Below are 19,311 nucleotides of genomic sequence, written 5' to 3'. Positions count from 1 at the left end.
AAAAAGTTATCCTGTCCTATGATACTAATATGTTTTAGTATGATTTCCCAGTGTTCAGCAGTAAAGAATCTACCTGCAATGTAGGAGATGCAGGTTCAATCCCTGGGTCAGGAAGATCCCCTTGAGGAGGGAATAAAAACTCACTCCAGAATTCCTGCCTGGGAAATCCCATAGACAGAGGGGCCTGGTGGGCTACAGCAAGAGAGTCAGACACGACTTGGTAATGTGGTATGTTACTCTCAATCACAAAGTGGCTCCAGTGTAGCACGATGATGAGTAGTGATTCTAACTATTACCAAAATAGTTATTTAATGCTTTCCCTTTTAAACAAGAACTTGAGCCCCATGTCTTTCCTCTCCTGGCCTTTCCAGTTCCATAAAATTGTAAATGATGACTAGGTAGTGCTATCCAAACAGAACCATTACTTGCAAGTTTCCTCTAAATGTAAGGGAAAGCACTATGTAATGGGATAATCAGAAACCAAGATTGGAGCACTGTCAGCATGTGAGATGGAAATCAGATGAGAAAAGGTAATTTGTGAGGCTACATCTTAGGAATCGCAAATAATGTCAGAAACTATTTTTAACTGTGGGGTTCGATTTGGCTCTCTCATGTCGAGCATATGATGATAAGGAAAACTGCAAAGTGAAAAATATGTGAGGGTGAAATGAAAGGAGATGGGAAAGTAGGAGTGGAAATGAGTGAGAGGAAAGGAAGGAATTAAGTAATAGAAGAATCACATTTCATGCTGTGAATGCTGATAAGAACAGAATGAAAGGGTTAGAAGCAGTGCCTGCATTAGAATAAGGAAGTGACAACTTGTAAGGGAGGTAAGTCTGTCTCCCCCGAACTCATAGGGTAGTATAGGTAAGAGAAAAATCTATAAAAATGAAAAGACATGACCCAGATCCAAGAGACACTAGGAAACTAAGCTGATGATGGCTGAGGTTTTAGCAGACCCAACTTCATGGAAATTAAGCTTTCACTAAATTTACAAGTTTGTTTTATAAACTCTTCAATATGTATCAGATAATTTAAAGAAAGCTTTTTGGCTTTCCTATGAGATAGAAGGGGGTTTCCCAGGTGGCGCAGCAGTAGAGAATCTGCCTGCCAATGCAGGAGCCACAGGAGACGCAAGTTCGATTCCCGGGTCGGGAGGATCTCTTGGAGTAGGAAATGGCAACCTACTCCAATATTCTTGCTGGGATAGTCCCAAGAATGGAGGAGCTTGGCAGACTACAGTGCATGGGGTCACAAAAAGTCAGACATGACAGAGCAACTGAGTACACATGTGTGAGATAGAAGAAAGCCTGCTAAAGCACTTGCACAAATGGGGGAGGTGAAGAACTTAATTAAAAAAGTAATTTTCCCACAGCTCATGCATGGATCTGAGAGCAAATGGATGGGATATTCTCGGTGAGAGGGACCTATTTTTCTAAAGCTCTCAGTAGCAAGCGCAGTTTACACTTTCACCCTCCCTCCCATATAAAGCCCCAGGGTCAGATGGGAAATGAAAAACTGTTTAGTTGCATGTATCTTTGATATACACATTTGAACTCCTGGTCTTGTACTAGTTTACTGGTTTTATTCTTTATGCTCCAGTAATCGACATGTTCAGTTCAGTTCAGTCGCTCAGTCATGTCTGACTCTTTGTGACCCCATGAATTGCAGCACACCAGGCCTCCCTGTCCATCACCAACTCCCGGAGTTCACTCAGACTCACGTCCATCGAGTCGGTAACGCCATCCAGTCATCTCATCCTCTGTCGTCCCTTCTCCTCCTGCCCCCAATCCCTCCCAGCATCAGAGTCTTTTCCAATTAGTCAACTCTTCGCATGAGGTGGCCAAAGTACTGGAGTTTCAGCTTTAGCATCATTCCTTCCAAAGAACACCCAGGGCTGATCTCCTTCAGAATGGACTGGTTGGATCTCCGTGCAGTCCAAGGGACTCTTAAGAGTCTTCTCCAACACCACAGTGTAGTGAAGTCACTAACTTTGCTGATAAGCTATGAGAAGAGAGGGAGCAGGTCTGTGCAGGGAGATGTTGACCCACCTTCTTAAATAATGCTGTGAAAAGTAGGACTTCTTGAAGAAGATTCTCCATCACATGGATTTGCCTATTTTTCCCCTGTATGCATCTGCCATTTTAATATTTCTTTTACAGTCATTTCTGGCTGATACACCTCTTCCTTCCTTCAAAGTTCAAGTAAATCCTACCACTTCCACAGGGCCTTTCCCATGACTCCACCTGGCATGTCTTTGGTACTCAGTTATTTGTTCAATCTCGTCCGACTCTTTGAGACCCCATGGCACCTCTGTTGTTGTTCAGTCACACAGTTGTGTAGGACTCTGCAGCCCCATGGACTGCGGCATGCCAGGCCTCCCTGTCCCTAACCATCTCCTGAAGTTTGCCCAAGTTCATGTCCATTGCATCAGTGATGCCATCCAACCATCTCATCCTCTAATGCCTCTTCTCCTGCCTTCAATCTTTCCCAGCATCAGGGACTTTTCCAATGAGTCAGCTGTTCACATCAGATGACCCAAATACTGACTCCTCTCTGTTTCTCCTATTTTCTCACTTATTGGAGCTCTTTTTTCTCACTAGTCTTAATGTCTACTTTGTACCATAAATCTACTGAAAGATCATGCCAAGAGAAACACAATTTGAAACTCCACTCATAAATATGCTTCTGGTTTTAACCAGTCAGACCTGGATATATCAGTGTGTGTTAACATGAGTACCTGAACAAAACCTGTAAATCTTAGGAAGGCAGAAACTGTTTCTATGATGTCTATATTGTAGAGGAGGGGGTGATGTCCAGTCAGTATTTGTTGAATTGAAACTAATTTTTGAAGGGGCACTGATTGCTAAACAACCCTCACCTAATTTTCTAGAGAAAACAAGTTCGTGAATGGAACATGTAAGTATTTTACAAAGCTTAAAGGATATTAAGAGGAAACAAAAATGAAATCCTTTTCTTTCCATTATAGGGCTTTGGTGAAGGATATCCATCACGGTTATCAAAAGGTGCTGCCTGATGATTTAGCTACAGGAAAGAAAGGCTGTCTTTAAAGAATTGTGAGTTGTTTCTTTAGAGACCTTGCTCATCAGGCATGGATTCTTACCTAGAGGATCAACACCCACAAGAGGCAAAAAGGCAGCAGGCATTCAAGAATAAAAATGTACTATCCAGATGCCCAATTTCTTCTCATGTCAGTCCTTTATGTTCTGGCTATTTCATATTGCTATTTAGTTGGTCCTTATTAGAGTTTTATGATGGAAATGTGTTAAAGCCTGGACTTTATCAGAGAATCATATGGAAATGTTCCAAAGGAGAAAAATGAGCCATGGGAAAGTTAAATGAAAATCATTTCTAAATGGTGCAAATTAGGAAGAAAATAACAGGGCTTAATAGGGCCACCAGTGCTAAGAAATGCCACTGGAAAATTTAAAACCTCTAACAGAAGTAGCATTTCATTCTCCTGCTAATGAGTCCTATGTGTTATTTCTTTATTGGGGAATGCTGTTTTTATAATTTCACATTTCAAGAATCACATCTTAAACTCATTCATTGAGTCAGTCATTTAAATATTTATTAAGTAAACCTGATCAATTACTGTACTGTAATTGATCAATTTTGTTAGTACTGTTTTCTGATACAACTCTCCAACTATAGACTAACTGGTAAAAACTTGGAGGCAGCATCTCATTGGGGTTCAGCAGGTATCATTATTATATATCAGAGTCATAGGGTTCAAGGGCTCAAACAAAGCAAATAATCCAACAACAACCACACACACACGCACACAATAAAGAAAGGAAAATTCACAGCCTCCAGTTTTCTGTAGCAATAATGTTTTGCTCCAGTAAAGCTGCCAGCCAAGACTGCAGTAGAGATCTTCATGCTTGAGACTCCATGCTGGGACTGTGGCTACTTAGTAGAACCTGAAAATCAGTTCACAGGCAGAACTGAAACTAGAAATTCCTGCCAGTCGGAACCAAGGTCTGTTAAGATCAGTAAAGCACTATGGGTTTCTTTCTCCTCAAAAATGTGAGTTCTAGTTGTTTTTGTTTAGTAGCTAAGTTGTGTCTGACCCTTTTGCGACCCCGTGGACTATAGCCTGCCAGGCTCTTCTGTCCATGGGATTTCCTGGAAAGACTGCTGGAGTGGGTTGTCATTCCCTTCTCAGGGGATCTTTCCAACCCAGGGATGGAACCTGTTTCTCCTGCACTGGCAGACAGATTCTTCACTGCTGAGCCATCTGGGAAGCCCCTTTGTCTCTTTTCTTATGGAGTTCGGCTATGGAGTTATGCTCTCCCTCCTTAACATTTATCTGACTAGCTAGAAAGTATCAATAATTGTTTGGTCCATGGTGTAGTATGTCTGTGCAATGCTAAAAAATTCAGTCCTAATGCAACTGCAGCCACAATGGGCCTGTCTTTCACCAGTCCCTGGTCATCAATGGACACACAGTGATGCTCTGTGGATCTTTATGTCTGTACAAGATAGTCTATGTCTTGGGTTTGATCATCAAAATTATGAGTTAGATCATCACAACTGTGAGTTAGATCATCACAACCTTGAGTTAGACAAGGTTGCTGTGATTAGAAGAAGCTAAGTCTGTCATTTATGGCTTATAAAACACAAGGCTGGTGCTCAAACTGAGATTTGAGAATCCTACTCTGGTGATGTCCAGAGCTCATGGGCTCTGCCTGTTCAGACTGAATGAGAATACCATGATAGCCATCATCTGTTCAGTGATGAAGATACTGCTAGCATGTATAAATTCCTGAAAAAGTAAAACCCAAAGCTGAATATTAAAAGATGTTTACATAGTAAATCCTATTAACTTTAAATAGAAAAAAAATTGCCTACGCAATTCATTTCTAGTCTTTGGGTATGAAATCTCTTTTCTCAATTTCAAAATCCTCAAAAATGGCTCAGAAAACTAATGCAAATTTAAAGCAAGACCAGGCCTCTGTCTTTTGAATGGTTTTAACTCTTTGGGTGAAGATGATGGATTAAAAAAATATATCCACAAATGTTTTAAAATTGGTATTTTGGGGAAAATAATTATGTCTGTGATTTTGTGCTATGAGATGCTCTAAAGGGCAGCAGTTGGAGTCAGAATGTTCTGAAGTCTGGTGATATGTACAGGGTTTGGATAACTGTCAGTGTCAGCCCAGATGTTCAAGTCTATGGCCCTGGCTAAGCCCCTCTTGCCAGATGTTTTCTTACACTATATTCTCAGCTACCTAGCAACCAAAAAGACTTCCTCAGAATTCTCTGAGCTTACCCACATTCCTGGTTTATAAGATTCACCATTGGTTTTAAATATGCATTATATGTGTTCTTTTCAATCTTGATATTAAAAATCTAAAAATGACAATAATAATGCTGGATGAGTTTTATCTGCAAGATTTATGGACAAATAAACTGTTGAACATTAAAGGCGATAAGAAGTTTATTAAAATAACAACCATGGTAGCTTCATTCTCCATCCCCTAAGAATCATGGTTCCCAAGTTTGATGTGCATACCTGGAGAATTGTCACATTGTTTAAAAGGGCCTGTGAATGCATTCTCATTCCAAATCTCTGTAGTCTCAATGAATAATATAATCTCACAAATGTTAGTCCTACCACTTGTCACATGAACGCAGGGAATGTTGTGATTTTAAAAGTTTTAATTCTCTTTGAAGGAACTGCTGAATTTGAAGTCATTCATTAAGAATTTTCCCAACCTAGGCTAACTGGTCCTGGGTTAGAACATAAGGTCCTCATATCACTCAGGGAACCACTGTCTTTTCATATAAAGAAGAGAATAAGTAACTAACAAGAAGGCTATGCCCTATACTCTTTATATCCTGATAAACTGTGTTGTATAGAATAGCCCTCCTTCCAAAACTACATATTGAAATAAATTTTTCCTGAGAAGATCTAAACTCCAGATTTTTTACTTTTCATTTTCCAATGGCCTATGGCACTTTACTCCTTCCCTCTGGTCTAAATATCACTGATGATGTTTTAAGCACAGGGTACTTATTATCAAGACCAACACCCATACAAAGCTAAACCGTCTCTGACATCCATGCAGTACTATTTTCCTCCTCCCATGGCAGAGGGTGGAGAGATGCGGGGTGGGAGAGCTGGTTGCTTACAGCGAATAAGCGTGGGTCCAAGTCATGCTACTTCTTCCTCTTCCCCATGCTTCCTTCTCCCTGTCAAGGATGTCACCCATTACAGAGAGTATTTAATGGAGGGGAACCGCAAAGCCCTCATCCAAATGGCCATGGTTAAGCTCAGTAATCTGTGCTGGTGTAGTTTACTTATAATGGTGAATAAGTATAACTGCCTTAGTTTTTATTGCATAATATTTCCCTTTATAACAGATTTACATTTCTTATTGTATATCATTTAAGTGACTATAAAAATAATCCATGGTCTTCAAGGAAACTATATGGTAAGGGACATCAACAACAAAAATTTTTGCTGTGTAGATCTCATAATGCACGGGTATTCTACAATAAAGTGTGTGTGTATGTGAGTGCACACACAGGAGCACTGATCAGAATCCCTCTGTACCTGGTATGTGATACAGAACTGAGGGAGCATAGTGACACAAGCAATTTGGGGCAAGTTGAACTATAAAGCCCACACTCTGTATCACAGTACTCTAAACAATCATAACCAGTAGGATGAGAGGAGACTCACTCCAGAATCTGGACTGTCTTCTCCAATCCCCTGGGAGATACCACCCACGGCCATGCTGTGAGATGAGATCAGAGGGAATTTTGTAGGTTGCTCACAGTATGCCAGTGACTACTGTCATGGCTGCCCTTTGGATCTTCACAGAACAGATTGCAGTTATCAAGCTGAAGTGAAAAAAAATAAGTAAACCTGTGCCAAATTTGATTGATACTTCCAGAATACTGTGTAATAGCTATACTCATAACCCTTTAGAAAAGAGGTTCTGGATGAATCTTGAGCATATTATATAAAATAAGCCAATCACATAAGGATAAATACTGCATGAATATATGTGTATGAGGTATATCAGATAGCCAAACTCACTGAAGCAAAGAGTAGAATGGTGGTTATCAGAGACTGCAGGGAGGGAAAAATAAGGAATCACTAATCAATGTGTATAAAATGTCAGCAATGCAAGATGAATAACTTCTAGACATCTGTTGTATAATACAGCCTATGGATAACCACACTGCATTATATACTTAAAAAACCATTAAGTGGGGAGGGCTATCTTATATTAAGGGTTCTTACCTCTATAAAATTAAGAAGAGTTACATATCTTACAGGGGGTTGGGTTGTACCATGGAAAACTGACCAGTGAAAGAAACTTTCTGTTCTTAGCATCTGTTAGATACTGTCTAGGGGTCTAGTACAGAGATTAGATAGATGGATGGATGGATGGATTGAGAGACAGACAGATAGATATGGGGGACAAATATACAGGCAAAAAGTAAGTCTGGATCCAGAATAGGACCATCAGAAATCAGGTGAGAAAGGAAAGTTTTCTTTCTCTGATGCAACAGAAAGAAGAACCTGAAATAGAGATTGCTTTCCTTCTGCAGGTTACAAAAGTTTATAGCCATGAGGCAATGCTAAAGCAGAGATGAGCAGATCTCAGTTCTTCGAAATAGATGTCCAAAGGGTAAGTCAGAACACTATATGGTATTGTTTGGAGTTTATCTGGAAAATGAGGAGATGGGATTTAAGTCCTTACATATAAACTTGAAACTCATTATGTAAGTGTCCAACAAAAGGGAAGTTTTGGGGAAAACCTTTACTTTCTTTAGTGGCCTTTGCTGGGAGAGGGTCTTGGACTGCTCTCACCCATTCTCAATAGTTGAGAGCATCATGCTATCCCTACTCTAGGATGCAGGCAATTGTCTTTTCACTTGATGAATATAAGAGCCTATTGCAGCATGCTTAGGAAATCAATCTAGTTTGAGTTATAAAAAATAAATGTGTATAAAGAAGCAGTATGATCTAAATTGAACATTCCTTAGGTAAAGACATACTATGTTTGTGTGGATGAACTATCAGATCCAGAAGGACAAGGATAAGTAGCTCTAGTTGGAATTAATCTACCATGACCTTCTTTGGATGAGAAATTTGTCAAGCAACCAAGTAAACAAACCAAAATCTAAATCTCATAAACTATGTACAAGGCCCTGGTTCCTACAAGATGAATCTTGGACTGTAGCTACCTGGGGTAAGTAAATAGGAAATTTGACAAGGAATAATTTAATTGGTAGACAATGGGAGCCATGAAGACTTCTGAAGTTCATGACACGAGAGAATATTCCAAATGAGGTTTGGGGCACATAAATCACCTTCAACGTGAGGGAAATGAGATGGAGATGCGTGAGAAGGCTGGGAAAGGGGAAGTGGTTCCAATATGAGATTATGGTTACCAAAAAAAATGATCATGATCTACCTTTTTCATAAAACTTCCAACATAACAAGAAAGGAGAAATACCAAGATTTGGTGGTGAAAATGAAAGAGATAAGTAAAACATTATTCAGTTCAGTTGCTCAGTTGTGTCCAACTTTTTGTGACCCCATGGACTGCAGCACACCAGGTGTCCCTGTCCATCACCAACTCCCAGAGTTTACTCAGACTCATATCCTTAGAGTCGGTGATGCCATCCATCTATCTCATCATTTGTTGTCCCCTTCTGCTCCTGCCTTCAATTTTTCCCAGCATCAGGGTCTTTTCCAATGAGTCAGTTCTTCGCATTGGGTGGCAGGACTACTTTTTGAAATCACTTAAGCTTAATATATTCTAGAACCTTGTGACACATTAAAGTTTTCTCTTTTTTACCAACAGAATTGTAAGAAGATAAGACATCAGCTTTCCTGATGTCCTGAATTCCAGGGAGTATTGTTAATGAGCATAGCAGCAGAAACTCTTGGGTGTTTGTCAATAAAACTTCTTTATAATATTTTTACTGTCTTATTTTATCATATCTTGGCTTAGTAGGGCTAAATCTAAGGTCATGAGTGACCTAAAAGAATTCTAGTCTTTGAAGGGTTTGCTCAGAACTTCCCAGTATTCACAGTAGGCAAGAACAAAACTGGCTTCTAGGACCAAATCCAAAAGGAAAATCCCATAATTGGCAAGAAATTACTTTTCACATATTTCCTATCATGCAGTGGGAGCTCTGGGCCCACCATGCTACTGTCTCTTAATCACTACAACAAACAAATCTTTCCTACTCTAAAATGCATTGGTTCTCAAATATCACTTACTCCAAAGTCTATCAGGGAGTTAGAGAGAACAGAACAAAAGAACGAGCCATCAGAAATGGCCTTTCTTCTATCTAGTAGAAGAAAAGAGAAAAGAATTTCAGTCTACAAACTTTATTCCTATTTTGGCTAATTTATACATGCTCCTGACATCACAAAAGGCAGAAGAGGAGAGGAACAGTTTATCTTTTCAACTAAGGGAAAACAAAAAAGATAATTATTATTTATATGTAGTTTGAGGCAAAAGAGAAAGAAAATAAAAAATGCTACAAAATATCCCTAGAGACTTTTTGCACAAAGATGTTATGTGTGACACACACAGACACACACACAGAGTAGTCTTTCTTCTACAGATAAATGCGCCAGGAAGCAGTTCTAAGGCTGTATTGCGCTCTAACACTTTTCCTTGTTAAAATACAAGGCCAGGCACAGCACAAAATGACTTTTTAAAATATGAACTCTTGGTGTGAGTCCTTCCATAACAAAGCTTAGGTGTCTAAGACAAAGTTAAAGTGAAACATAGAGCCCCAAGTGATGTTTTATAACCAGGATGGCACAGCCTGACCTTTGCAGAAATGAGAGGCAAGATTGATTGGCTAATGGAATCTCTGCCATTCACTTACATGGTAATAAATTGGGATCTTGGCTCTGGTTCCCACCCTAATTTCATCAGTTGGAGACTCTTATTAGGGGCTAATTGAAAGCTGCCTCTTTATGGAATAAAGAACATTTTACTGGCAACAGTCTTCCCCTGAGGCAGAAAGTTAGGGAAAGACAGGGACTGATGTGGACCTTTTAGTTTCTTCACAAAATAAAAACAGAAGATCATTGTTGAAGGAAAATGATAGTTAAGGGCAGACCTGTCCCCGGCCTCCGTTTTAGTAAATATTGTTCTGATCAAAGGAAAGAAAGCTGATGATAAGGTAGAAGTCGTGTCTAACAATCAAGTATCATTTCTATACAACATAAATGATGAGCCTATTCCTGGACTTGCAAAACACAGGTTATTTGAAAAACTTGACAAAGAAGTTCTTAAAATATACTGCAGAATGATGAATTAAGCCATTTACATAAAGTGGGCAAGTATCTGCAGACTTGGACTTGATAAAAGCTAAAACATAAATACACAAAATGTGTGGAACCAATGACAGCTTTTCTGAGATATTTACCGATAACTAAGATTTCCAGATATATTTTCTATAAACAATCCTTTCCCTACCCCTAACCCCCAAATAAAATAATTTATAGTGTCTCTGGTTTACACTCTGTACTCAATAGATATATATTGGCAGAAATATGAAAAAATTAGTACAGAAATATTCTCTAAGCATGTTCCTGAAAAGTATACATAGACCAAACCATGATTCTGGCATCACCTGAAGCTCAAAGTTGTGCCCTTTGTAATTAACTGTATAGGAATATTGATATTATTCATCAAGTATTCAAGTCTAATTGCTTGTAACTGTACCCTAGTCCAACATTTTAAAGTAGATATCCAAATGAATTGAATATTTCTTAGATTTGGTTATTTAAAATTTTTCTCATCTCTGATTTCATTTGACTCCTCTGAATAGAGATGATGGTACTTGGACTGTATTACCCTACTTCCCTATCCCAATCATGGATGCCTTGAATGGATTATAAAATACATAAGCTTCTAAAATGTCGGTTTCTTTCCCTGTAGGCAGATAATATTCAGGATGTTCAGGACTCACCATGCCTGCTAACTAAAGGCAGACCCTGCTTGCACGAGGGAGCCAGGCTCACAGTGACAACTGGATCTCTCTGAAGGGAGGGGCCATTTCTCGCACATCTCTTATGTTGCACTTAGCATCTGACACGTGAAGGGACAATAATAGGCTCATAATTAAGTGCACGTCCAACTGAAAACTAGGAAGTATAGGGCTTATGGTCCTAGATCTCAGCTGGCATCTCACTGGCCAGGGTGGAGGGGTCTGTTATAATATACTTCCTTAGCAGGAACCACACTGGTTTGGATTGATGACACAGCATCTGTAGAGCAATTTAGGAGATGGGCAGCATCAACTACTTTACTTGTATTGGATTCCTGTCCTCCATTATTGGACTTCTTGGTTAGATTCTATTAAATTGATAATGTGCTCCTCTGTAGGGGTGGATTCATTTCAGTGATGGGTGAAGTGATCCTTTACTCTGTGCTAAAGATTATCTGTGGTCTAGTGAGCAGAAGATATGAAGAGAGCCATGAGAAAGTGATTATGATTTAGGTTCTGCCATTAATTTCCTGGCAGTTTCCTGAAGGATCTCTTGGGGTTTAGCTTTTCTCTCTATAACCTAATGTTAATACTTATTCTCAAGAGAATTTCAGTAAGGTATATGAGCATAGAAAGTCCGAAAGGGTTCACTATAAAAAGTAGTATTTTTTTAATACGATTAGCATTGAGGCATGGAATTGAAACCTTAGAGTAGGAAATGGCAACCTGCTCCAGTATTTTTGCTGGGAAAATCCCACGGACAGAGGAGCCTGGCAGGCTGTACTCCAGAGGGTCACAAAGAGTCAGATACAACTGACTGCACACACACACACATGAGCTGAAGACATGTTAGAGGTGGAAGTAAACCATATGATCATCTGCTTCAGCTGCATTATTTTCTTCATCAAAAATACACCTGTATTCTCATCTAGATTAAACTAATAAACTTTGAATAGGTGTTAACTCTATACCCTCAAAACATGGGAGAACTGACAGATGGGAAGAGACAAATGCCTTGAATTTTTATCCTTCTTCCTCCTCCACACCCCCTAATATATTGATTAGAAAAAGAAGCCCAATCAGGAACAGCTAAATCAGCAAAACAACCTGAGTCATTCTAGAAATAGCATTATTATTTCTAATAAACTGACATCAAAGCTTTTTACAATTCCATAGTCACATCAATATTTGAAATTTCTCTTTAGCATGAAATGATTACTCCTAAAAAGGAAAATTCTTTAATTTCATAGCTGAGATGTAAAGAGTGTGCTATGCTTAAAGTCAAAAACTATTAGCATTTAGGAATTGTTTGCTACATAAAGGTAAAGAAAAGGGTATTGATTAGGAATAGAAAGAAAAGGAAGTATGACTATCATGAAAACTACTTTTCATTAAAGATAAATGTCATCTGATAACAGTTAATCTTTTGATAGTGGGAACTTTTGATAGTTGCAACTAGATCTCCTGTATTTACTTTTTTACGAAGGGGTCAATTAGTTAGACATTTACTGAATTTCTACTCTGTAAGACACAGAATCTCCTTAGACACTGGGCAGAGATGACACGCATTATTTTCTCTGATGTAGGTGTTGGAAAATGTATGGTCCATGGGTCAGATTTGACTTGCCGCCTATCTTTTTCCTTAAAAAAAAAATGATATACATTTTATATACCAAAATATTCACTCTTTTATAGTGTAAAGTACAGCTTTTAATATATTTAAAAAGTTGTGCAACCATCACCATTATCTCTAATTTCATAATATTCTATTCACCTGAGAAAGAAGCCTTTTATCTATAGACAGTCACTACATGTTCCCTGCTTCCCCCTCCCCTGGCAGCTAACCACTAATCTACTTTTTGCTTCTATGGAGATTTACCTATTTGGACATTTCATATAAATGGGAATCATACAATACATGGCCTTCTGTATCTTTTTACTTTGACTTAGCATAATATTTTCAATGCCCATCCATGTCACAAAATCAGTAAGTATTCATTATTGTTTATGATTGAATAACATTCAATTTCGTGGGTATACCAAATTTGTTTACCCATTCTTCAAGTTGATGGACATTTGTGTTGTTTCCATCATTTGGATCTTATCAATAATTCTGCTATGGACATTTGTGTACAAGTGTCTCTGTGGATATATATTTTCAGTTCTCTTGGTTATATATTTATAAGTACAATTGCTCTGTAGATTCTACTTCTAAATATATTTAGAAAACTCTGTTTATCTTTGAAGAAATGCCCATGAGTTTTCCAAAACAGCTGCAACATTTTAAATTTCCAACAATCCATGAGGGTTACAATGGTTACAGTCACTCTCTCAACATTCTTGTTAACACTTATTGCTGTCAGTTTTTTTTATTATAAGCATCTTAGTAGGTGTGAAGTGACATCTCATTGTGGTTTTGTTTCATAATTCCCTAATAAATACTTATGCTAGCATCTGAGCATCTTTCCATGTGCTTACTGGTCATCTATCTTCTTTGGAGAAATGACTATTGAAGTTCAGTGTCTATTGATTAATTAGGTTATTTGTCTTCTTACTTCTGAATCACAAGCGTTCTTTATATACCCTGGACACTAGAGCCTTATAAAATATATAATTTCCAAATATTTTTTCCCATTCTATGGGTTGTGTTTGTACTTTCTCAATTATGTCCTTTGAAATGCAATTTTTTTTTAATTTTATTTTTTAACTTTACAATATTGTATTTGTTTTGCCATGTATCAAAATGAATCCACCACAGGTATACATGTGTTCCCCATCCTGAAGCCTCCTCCCTCCCCATACCATCCCTCTGGGTTGTCACAGTGCACCAGCCTCAAGCATCTAGTATCGTGCATCGAACCTGGACTGGTGACTCGTTTCATATACGATATTATACATGTTTCAATGCCATTCTCCCAAATCATCCCACCCTTAATGCAAATGTTTTAAATTTTGATGAAATTTATTTTTTCCCTTTGGTTGCCTGACCTTCAGAGATATCCATGGCCTGACCCAAGATTACAAAGACTTATGCTAATGTTTTATTTTGAGAGTTTTATAGTTTTAGTTCTTACATTTTGATCTCTGATCCATTTTGAGCTAACTTTAATGCACGCCCTGAGAGAATGGTACAAATTCATTCTCTGCATGTGGATATCCAGTTGTCCAAACACTATTTGTTAAAAAGACTATTTTCTCTTCATTAAATTGCATTGACATCTGTGTTACGTTTCACAAACCTTGACAAAGATATCCATGTCCTAATCCCTGGAGCTAATGAATGCTGCTTTATATAGCAAAAGGGACTCTGCAGATGTGGTTAAGTATTTTGTGATCCAGAGATACTCCTGGAATATAAGGTAGGCCAGATGTAATTAAAAGAGTCCTTCTAAGAGGATCACAGAATAGTCAGATACAGAAGCTGATATGAAAATGAAGCAGAAATGGTGCTAGTGGTAAAGAACCTGCCTGCCAACACAGGAGACATAGGAGAGACAGGTTCAATCTCTTGGTTGGGAAAGTCCCCTGAAGGAGGGCATGGCAACCCACTACAGTATTCTTGCCTGAAAAATCCCATGGCAGAGGAGCTTTATGGGCTACAGTCCATAGAGTCACAGAGTCGGATATGGCTGAAGTGAATTAGCACACATGCACAGCCATGGATACTGGCAGCTTCTAGAAAATGGAAGAGGAAAGAAATAGCAGATCCCTTAGAGCTTGCAGAAGGAACCACTGCTGTTGCCACCTGTGAGACTTTGGACTTTTTACCTCCTGAATGGCAAGACAACTCATGTTGTTTTAAGTCATTAAATTTGTGATGATGATGATTTCTTACAGAAGAAGCAGGAAACTAATGGAACACCCTCATCAAAAATCAACTGTCATAAATGTGTGGGTTTATTTCAAGATTTTTGTTACTATTCCACTGATCTACAGGCCTGTCCTTAGGTACAACACACTATTAATTACTGTAACTTTGTAGTAAGTTATGAAATTTCAGAGAGTGAATCCTCAAAATGTGTTTGTGTTTTTTTCAAGATTATTTTAGCTGTTCTGATTCCCTTGAATACTTTACTTTGTATGGTTTCAGTCCACTTAAATTTACTGAGATTGTTATGTTCCCTAACATGTTGCCTGTCCTGAAGAATGTTCCATGCACAATTGAGAAGAATGTATTTTCCAATGTTATTTGCCAGAGTGCTTGATAGTTTACCTTTTCCTTTACTAGTACTCTTTGTTTTCTCATGTAGACTTGAATTACTGTCTAGAGTCCGTTCATTGTGATAAGAAGTGCCCCCGTTAGCATTTTGTGTAGGCCCAGACTGCTAGCAACGAGTTCCATCTGCTTTAGCTTATTTGGGAGTTTTTTGAAGTTTTCCTCATTTTTGAAGAATGATTTTACTGGATATAGAATTCTTGATTGAATCTTTTTATCTTCTCCCATATGTCTTCCCATTGTCTTCCGGTCTTAATGGTATATGATGAGAACTTAATTGTTAATCCTAATAATGGTGATCATGTGTATACAATGAGTCCTTTCTCTCTTGCTCTTTTAAGATTCTTTGTGTCTGACAGTTTTTATTATGATGTATCTATGTGTATATTTCTTTGACTTTATCCTGGCCTGGAGTTGGTTGAGTTTTTGAATGTGTAGATTAACATTTTATCACTAACTTTAGGAAGTTTTGACCTTGTTTCTTAAAAAAAAAAATCTTTGTTTCATCTTTCCTCTTTCCCTGGGGCTCCCATTATGCATATGTCTGTATTCTTGATAGTGTCTCATAGATTTTAGGCTCTATAAATTTACCTCCATTATTTCATTTTTTCTATTCTTCAGACTGGATAATCTCAAGCAGCATATCTTCCAATTAAATGATTCTTTATTTTTGCCTTCCCAAATATACTGTCTGGGCCCTCTAGTTAATTTTTTAATCTCAGTTTATGTACTTTTTAACATCAGGTTATCGGTTTGATTCTTCCTTATAATTTCTATTTTGTTATTGATATTCTCTGTTTTGTTTGACACCACGCTTATATTTTCCTTGAGTTCTCTCAACATTTTTAAAATAATCAATTCAAAATCTTTGCCTAATAAATCCAACTTCTCAGCTTTCTCAGAAATAGTATCTATTCCCTGCTTGCTGTATATGGACCATACATTTTCCATTCATGTTATTGTGTGTGTGTGTGTGTGCATGTGTGTGCATGGTTGAAAACTGAATACTTAACCTAATATGGCAATTCTGGAGACCAGATTTCCCTACTCTGTAGTGTTTGTTGCTTTGGCTATTTATTATTGCTATTGTTTGTTTAATAACTTTTGGTAAGTAATTATCAGGAATCTGTGTTGTTTACATGTCTAAAGATGTATCTGTCTAATGATCTGACAGAGATGTCCTTTAATGCTTGGCACCAATAAGTCTTCTAGTAAATGCTAAGGGTCTCTATATGTTGGAGCACACACTCAACACGCAGCTAGTTTATTTACAACTCCACCTTTGTCTTCACTTTCTGCTTGCACAGAGACTCAAGGTCTGAGCAGAGAGGGTCTTGTCAGGGCTTTCCTGAATATGTGCACTGCCCCAGGCAGGTGTATATAGCCTTTTACATTCCCGGAAAATAGTCAGGATTTTTCAAAACCTCTATGGACATCTTATCCCCTAGCCTTTCCTTTTAAATATGTAAAAAAATGAAGTATAACTAGCATATAGTATTATATTAGTTTCAGGTGTATATAGCATGGCGATTCAATGTCTATATACATTTCTAAATATTCATCACAATGAGTCTAGTTACCATCTGTTACCATACAAAGTTAACACAGTATGACTGACTATATTCGCCATAGTTTATATTATATCCCAAGACACTTGAGCACTTAGATGAAGCTTAGCCACAACAGGAGGTATGATATCATAAAAGTTTGAATTTACCCTTAGACCCCAATTAACAGAAGACTGGTAGGTCTGGAGTTGTACATTTTATTCCCTCCCCAGTACATGGAATCCAAACTACTAAGCTATTTTATTGTTCTTTGTTAGTCCCTGTAAAACTTTGCACCTGAAAAAATTTGGATTCTCCTGTGACTGAAAAACTCACTTTAGCTGTATTTAGCTCCTGGTCCCTAAGGCATCATAAACATCACTCTAGTCTACTACACAGGTAGCTTCTGAAAACGTTACTGATGTATTTGTTCATTATATGACCAACAGTATTTCAAATAAAATTGTGGTGGACAGAAATAGCTTGTGGATTTATTAAAACTATAAAAGTGAAGAACCTGAGATTTATATGAGATATTGATGTAATCTTGAAAAAAGATTAACACCTTTAAAAAGAAAATGAGAGAGAGATTGAAAGAGTAAAAGCTATTGATATTCTGAAGACTATTTGTTAAGAATTTGGTGATCCTAGAATCAGCATATTGATAGGAAGCTATGTATGGAATTCTTAATACTAAGTTTGGAGTTACAGAGATCATGCACAATGCCATCTCATATACTCTGAAAGTAGAAAGTTTAATGTCAGAAATGTTTTAGAAGTCTGGTATGCTTTGCTGATTCTAAAATCTCAGAGTATTATTTTCTTTATATCATAAGATAAGCCCAGCATGGCCAATTTAAGAAGATAGATATCAAATTTCTGGATTTCTGAAATAGCTGCTTTGCTGATGTAAAGGAATTCATTCAACAGCAACATACAAGTAACTGACTCTCCTGTGGGAGAATTTTTTTCGTCCATGTGTGAACAATGTTTTGATCAGGATTTACAAAGAGAAAAATGCTGATTTGTGAAAGACAACATCAAAGCTGCTTTTCACTAAATGAAAACAGTAAAGATCAAAACAGATTGCAACACCAACCTGAGCCTTTGTAGAAGTCCATGTTGGCAGTGCATGACAAGCAAAAGGGAAAGAAAATTATATATGCATTAGTTAAGCTGCTATTATAATGCAAAATAGAAAAAGTAGAAATTCTTTCCCCTGGTTATTCAAAATTAACAGCTTACACTTTAGCTTGAATTTGAATTTTTCCCACCTAACTTTCAAGCAAAATACTCCCTTTACATGGACATCAAACATATGATTGTGTGAAAAAAAGAAGGCATGGATCTGAGAAAGTTAAGTAGATTTTCTCCACCTGTCCTCTGGTTATGAGAGCTGATTCCTAAGACCAAATCCTAAGGGAATACTATAAAGCCCTGAAGCTTAATCCAAACTCCCTAAGAAGTAGCACAAGTATTAGTCACAGCTTATTAGTTATGGCAAAATAAAGAAAAAATACACAAGATTTATTATTTTTGAAGCTTATAGCACATACTGTTCAGACTAAATCTTAGAATATGGACGCAATGACAGTTGGTCTTACTGCCCACTCCTCACCCCACCATGTACTTTTATTCCTCAATCTTATGATGATTAAAATTTTGAATTTACTCAAATGCTTATCTAATTACTGTCATCTCTACAAATAGACTGTATGCTCCCTGAGGGCAGGGTTAGTATCATTTTTCTGTTTTTCATCATTGTATTCTCAATACATATCCAGTACTTCAGATTGAGTAGATAGTTTTCAAAAATATTTTAAAAAGGTGAGTGAATGAAGGCAGTCCCAAGCCTGCATGTAAATACAGCAGAAAGAAAGATTTAAATACATTTAAAAATTATAACCCAAATTAAAAATTCATTTTCAATCTGAAATCAAGTTGTACTCTTTTAGGTGACAGATCAGAAATCTTAATTTACAGAATAATAGTTCCAAAGGAACTAGTTTGGGTAAATTGATTAAACATCCATTTACCTGCATCTTGGAAATTCTAACCACACTTGAATCAACCCACCATCATCATAAAGTATAATTAATGATTGTTTAAAATCAGAAGTCACTGAACCCAAAGGGCTTCACAAACATATGAGGTGACCACACTTACTATTACTGTTTCATAGATAGTATTAAAATTCATACATTTGCCAGGTCTAAATTATATAGGTTAATCAAAAGAAGAATATTTTTGGCTTAGAGATAGTATAAGGATTAAAAATCCTTAATGATAAGAAGCTAAAGAAAATCTCTAATGTTAGAAAATACCTGTTTTCAGGATAACAGCTAGATACAATTAACTCAGAGTTAAGTGCTTAATGAACAATGAACAATGTTCACGTGATTATTTTATTGCACATTAGAATCACTCTTTGGAAATGATTTATGTACTATTTTAATATTACTACCAAATCATGATGATGACTGCCCATGGATGGAATTTAAATCAATGAACAGAGAAACTTGAGTGTATTACTTCTTTTACTCT

General features: G+C 37.3%; 1 protein-coding gene across 11 annotated transcripts in view; it reads right to left on the bottom strand.

The window, feature by feature from the left end:
* Positions 1-19,311, bottom strand: part of THSD7B (thrombospondin type 1 domain containing 7B) — a 1,262,144-nt gene that overhangs the window by 148,095 nt on the left and 1,094,738 nt on the right. The window lies entirely within an intron of this gene.

This window comes from Bos grunniens, chromosome 2, assembly GCF_055505025.1.
Source record: "Bos grunniens cultivar Pamir isolate PY7600 chromosome 2, Bosgru_T2T1.0, whole genome shotgun sequence".
Classification (NCBI taxonomy): domain Eukaryota; kingdom Metazoa; phylum Chordata; class Mammalia; order Artiodactyla; family Bovidae; genus Bos; species Bos grunniens.
The sequence above is the reverse complement of the archived record's forward strand: the minus strand, read 5'-3'. Positions and strand labels throughout refer to the sequence as shown.